Raw genomic sequence first — 4,784 nt, forward strand, 5'->3', positions numbered from 1 at the left:
AAAAAAAAATCTCTTCTCCCTGATTTACACAATTTCTGGTTCTTTCCAAGCTCCCTGATTATTCCTACCAGCTATGTTCACTTTTTCTTTGTTAGAACCCTCATCAGTGCATTCCCCATGGTTGTAGCTTTGACAGTTCTTCCCCTTCGCACTCTAAATACTCTGTCTTGGAGTTTTAGCCTTATTTCATGGATTGAACTGTTATCCATATTCTATAAGAATTCTATATTAAAAAAAAGAATTCTACATGAAAAGAAAAAATGTTTTCCAAAGAATAGTCCTTACACTAAAAATCCCCCCTTGTAAGAGAAACTGGAAATAAAATAGCCCTCTTTCTGGTATTCTATGACATGGAAATTCTTATAGTAGTTCTTATTTATGTTTATATTTTCCCAGAAAGCATTTTACTTAACCCTTTGTTTGACTCTGCTGTAACTGAGTTCAGAGAGAACAGAGGACCTATAAACTCTCTCCATCATGATGAATGACCTGCCAACATCCAGTAAACAAAAGTTACTCTTAGAGATACACTGTAGCACAACAACATGACATTGCCATTTTGGTCTTTAGTTGGTGAAAATGTAATTTTTAAAGTTCAGAATTCATCTAATTTTTTTCATCACTGAAAGTAAAGATTTAACACACTTAAAACGCTGAAAATATGTAAAAATATAAATGTATAAAAATAGAAACTCAGTGGATAACCCAGGAGGGCCTAGACTTTTCTAATCTGCTCACACAGATGGCCAAGATGGTGGTTTGGTGCCTGGGTCTTGGTAATTCATGGGTTGGGATCCTCCGAGATCTTCCCACCTTCTTTCTATTCCCAGTGTGATCTCTGTCAAAACTGGACCTGTTTATCTTTCGAGTACCCGGGGCCCCGAATCAGAGCTGAGGAGGACAAGACTCACACCTGGCTGGCTGCCAGGACCAGGTTGGAATTCCTGTCCCCATCAGGTTCCCAGGGACTCAGAGCTAGAACTTTAGCTCTTGCTTTTGGATCTGCCCCTCACCCACCCCACGCTCCAAGAGGGATCGAACCTCCTTCATGCATACCGCCACGCATGTTAGTAGTGGGAATTAGACTAGGGAAGAAGGAGGAGAGAGGACAAAAATGAGGGTACAAGAAGGAAAACCATGTCAGAAGGGTAAGGAGGGAGGGGAGAGGGGAAAAGGGAGGAGTTGGAAATAAGCTGCTTCCAGAAATCGTCTGCAGACTTCAAATGAGCCTGTCTCTTGTTTGAGAACTTTGAGGATATTTTTTTTAAACCACCTTTGGATTTTTGTGTGTTGGTTGGTTTGTTTTATTTGATTTTTTTTAATTTGAAGAGCTGTTTTATTTTGTTTTGCTGCCAGGACTTCAGGAAGCATTCCCTGATGCGCCATCTGATGAAGAGTCCTCACCAATGCTCCACCACTGCTTGCGCTTACCCTGATCCCAGCACTACGGGTTTGTTTGTTGTTTGTCTGGTTTGCCACATCTCTTGTTAATTTAAACCACCGGGAGGGCAGGGACAGGTCTCTTTTGTTTTAATGGCATGCATTCGCCAGAAAATAATCTTTTCTACATGTAGAATCCTGCACATGGAAATTCTCAAGGCACAGTATGTCAAGAGTGAGAGGAAAGTACAAAATACATGTTCACTGTCTTTTCTGACTATTCTTGTGAACATGTGGGTATAATTGTGGCTCAATAAAAGATGTGCTCAAATTATCTCTTTGGTCCTCCCTTTGAAATACTCCCTAATTGATAACAGATTTGCTCAGCCACTCTACTAGGTAGTTGCTACTTAAAAACTGGAGAATTTTTAAGAGTTATCAGAACATCTGGGAACTGTGAAAACTGGTTTTGACTGAACTTCTCTTTGTTTTGTTCCAGAGGGTTGTTTTTTTTTTTTTTCTATACAATTACACTTGCATCCAACTTCTACCAAACCTGAATATCAAGGAATTTTACCCATAGCACTCTTAATTTTTTCTCACAGAACCCTAGAAATCTAAACATTGATCTTTCCTACTTGTCTCCAGCCCATATCTGAGTCCTGGCATTTATTATTTTCTTCAGCTATAACATTTTAATCCATTCATAACTGTGCTTTTATCTATGATTTGGGGATTTGGGGTCACCTTTTAATTTATTTTATGCATTCATTCATTCATGTGTTCAGCAAATATTTACTGAGTTGCCTTGGAACCACTAGAGATAAAAGATAAATAATGGTTCCTGCCCTCGAGAAATTTACTATGGGGAAATAGTCAAATAAACAGTCCATTACAATACAGTGTCATAAGTGCTATTTATTCATTCAATTCGTTTCTGAGCTCCTACTCTGTCCCAGCACTGTGCAAAGCAGACATTACAAATAAATTGCCATATAGAAGGAACATCTAATGGGGGAAGGGGAGGTCTTCCAGAAGAGGTGATCCCAAGTTTGGTCCTGAATGATGAAGAGGCTCTAACCAGGGAAGTCGGAAGCAGAGGAACAGGGAGGGATTATTATATTCAAAGCAGAAGGAGCAGCACCTGAAAAGTTTTAGAAGTAAGATAGATCTGCCAAAGGCATTGCAAGCTCTCAACTGTGGCCAGGAACTGAGTGTCATAGTAGCACTTATCAAACATATGTGGAATGAAGGAGTAGAGAAGAAGAATGCAGTAGAAGCAAGGAGGAACGAAATCTTAAGCCTTTTAAGCCAGGCTAAAGAGTTTGGACTTCATCTTGACAATTATGGGAGACCATTGAAAAGAATGTTAAGATGGACAGGGCTGAGAATAGGGGTACAAAATAGATGTGATCAGACTTGTATTTTAAATTTAAATTACTTTGGTCTTATCATCAAGATTGATACAGGCAAAAGTGAAGGCAGGGAGCCCAGGAATGAGACTATTGCTGTAATCCAGATCTCAGTAACCCAAAATGTGGTTCTGGACCAAGAGCATCATCTACATCACCCAGGAGCTTGTTATTAATGCAGAATCCTAGGGTGTACCAAGATTGAGTCAGAGTTTGCATTTTAATAAGTTCACTCAGTAATTCCAATACATATTAAAGTTTGAGGTGCACTGATCTAGACTTAATTATCTTAGTGGTAGCAGGGCTAAGAAGAATGGGAAGATTTGAGAGGTAATTCACTGGAACAATCAACCAGACTTGGTGAGCTAAGGGATGGGAGGGGAGAATAGCTGAGCAAATGCGGTATCTCTTAAGTGGAAAAAAAAAAGTTGGAGAGAGAGCTGGTACTGATCTCTTGGGCCTGTACTTTAAAAAATTGATTTGAAATCTATTCATAGAAGTAATAAAATTATTATATAGCTAATCTCCGCTCTGAAAACTACAGCCAGGGGAATGCTTAGAATTATAACGTAGGAAATATTATGGAACCAAAGACATCTGCTCAGTAGGGTAGCACTTTTTAGATTACATCCTACCTCAAAACTTCTCTCTTTATGGCAACATATCAGAGACTGAAATAGCACTGTCTTAGTTTAGGTTAGCATGAGTCTAACAGATCAGAAAGGGAGAAAGGAAAGGAGATTGCCTGAAAGAGAGAGAAACAGAGAGACAGAGAGAGACCAAAGACTTTTTCAAGTCACAGCTCCAGCCACCATTTGGTAGAGCCCGTTGGAGAAAAGTGAACTTCCTTATACATGATGATCACAAAAATTCTTTTTTTTTAAGATTTTATTTTATTTATTTGAGGGAGAGAGAGTGAGAATAAGCAGGAGTAGGGGCAGAGGGAGAGGGAGAAGCAAACTCTCCTGCTGAGCAGGGAGCCCAATGCTGGATCCCACGACTCTGGCATCATGACCTGAGCTAAAGGCAGATGTCTGCTTAATCAACTGAGCCACCCAGGCGCCCCTACAAAGATTCTAAACCTAAGTAAATTTTCCTTGAAAGTGTAAGGGAATCGATAAGTTACCTAACAATTTTGAATGCCAACTATGTGCCAATCACTGCCTATTCACCCTATTTCATCTCACTAATTTTTAATAATTCTGTGAGGTAAGTATTTCCCTTCCCCCTCTTTTAGTTAAGGGGATTGAGTGTGTATCATCAATGTGAAGGTGTTTGCTGAAGGCAGATGAGCCGACTGGAACTTCAACCGAGAATTTCAACCCAGTGTGTCCAGGCTTTTCCCATCATGCTGTACTGCCTTTTAAAACAGACAACTCTTTACATTTGATAAAAATCCTTAAAAGGAACCAACCTTCCAGCAACAGATGCAGTGGGACATAAACACCATGCACAGAGATATACAACTAGCCCAAGAAAAGAAGGGGATATAGACCAAAGTCAGAAACATTCCCCTTAGCCACAGAGCGACGAATTCATCAGTTCCCTAGAGTGAGGATTAGAACAGTTAACACCAGACCCGTAATGTATTTGTAATTTATATTCATACATATTTACATTCATACATATTATTGTATCTTATCAGCTACATGTCTCCATGCTGCTATCATTCATTCTTGTACATTCAGTTATTCTCAACATTTCCTTTTATTGTCTTTGTATTGTCAGTGTAATACAAGGCCTTCAATTTAATTAAATGAGGTGAACATAATTGACAATTAGAGACAGGAGTTTGGAACCAAGTGAAAACAGAAGGATGCCTTAGTAAGGCTAATGCTTGTCTGTGCCGGAGGTTACAAATTCACTCAAATTTTGAACACATTTTAAGGCAAGGCATTGTGGAAGACAAAAAATCAATAAACCATGAGTTCTTCCATCAAGCTCCTAGCAATCTAGGGTGGGAGACTCAACATATTTAGTAATAAAAATAGT

The 4,784-nt window shown here is 39.2% G+C and overlaps 1 long non-coding RNA gene across 1 annotated transcript; it reads left to right on the top strand.

Annotated features, from left to right (window-relative positions):
* Positions 1 to 10: 10 nt before the first annotated feature.
* Positions 11 to 1,714, top strand: LOC145718421 (uncharacterized). The gene is made up of 2 exons (XR_014141799.1): positions 11 to 934; positions 1,357 to 1,714. It is a non-coding gene; the product is annotated as an uncharacterized LOC145718421 (long non-coding RNA).
* The last annotated feature ends 3,070 nt before the right edge of the window (positions 1,715 to 4,784 follow it).

This window comes from Leptonychotes weddellii, unplaced genomic scaffold (genome assembly GCF_054177405.1).
Source record: "Leptonychotes weddellii isolate Sample4059 unplaced genomic scaffold, ASM5417740v2 HiC_scaffold_15430, whole genome shotgun sequence".
In the NCBI taxonomy this organism is placed as follows: domain Eukaryota; kingdom Metazoa; phylum Chordata; class Mammalia; order Carnivora; family Phocidae; genus Leptonychotes; species Leptonychotes weddellii.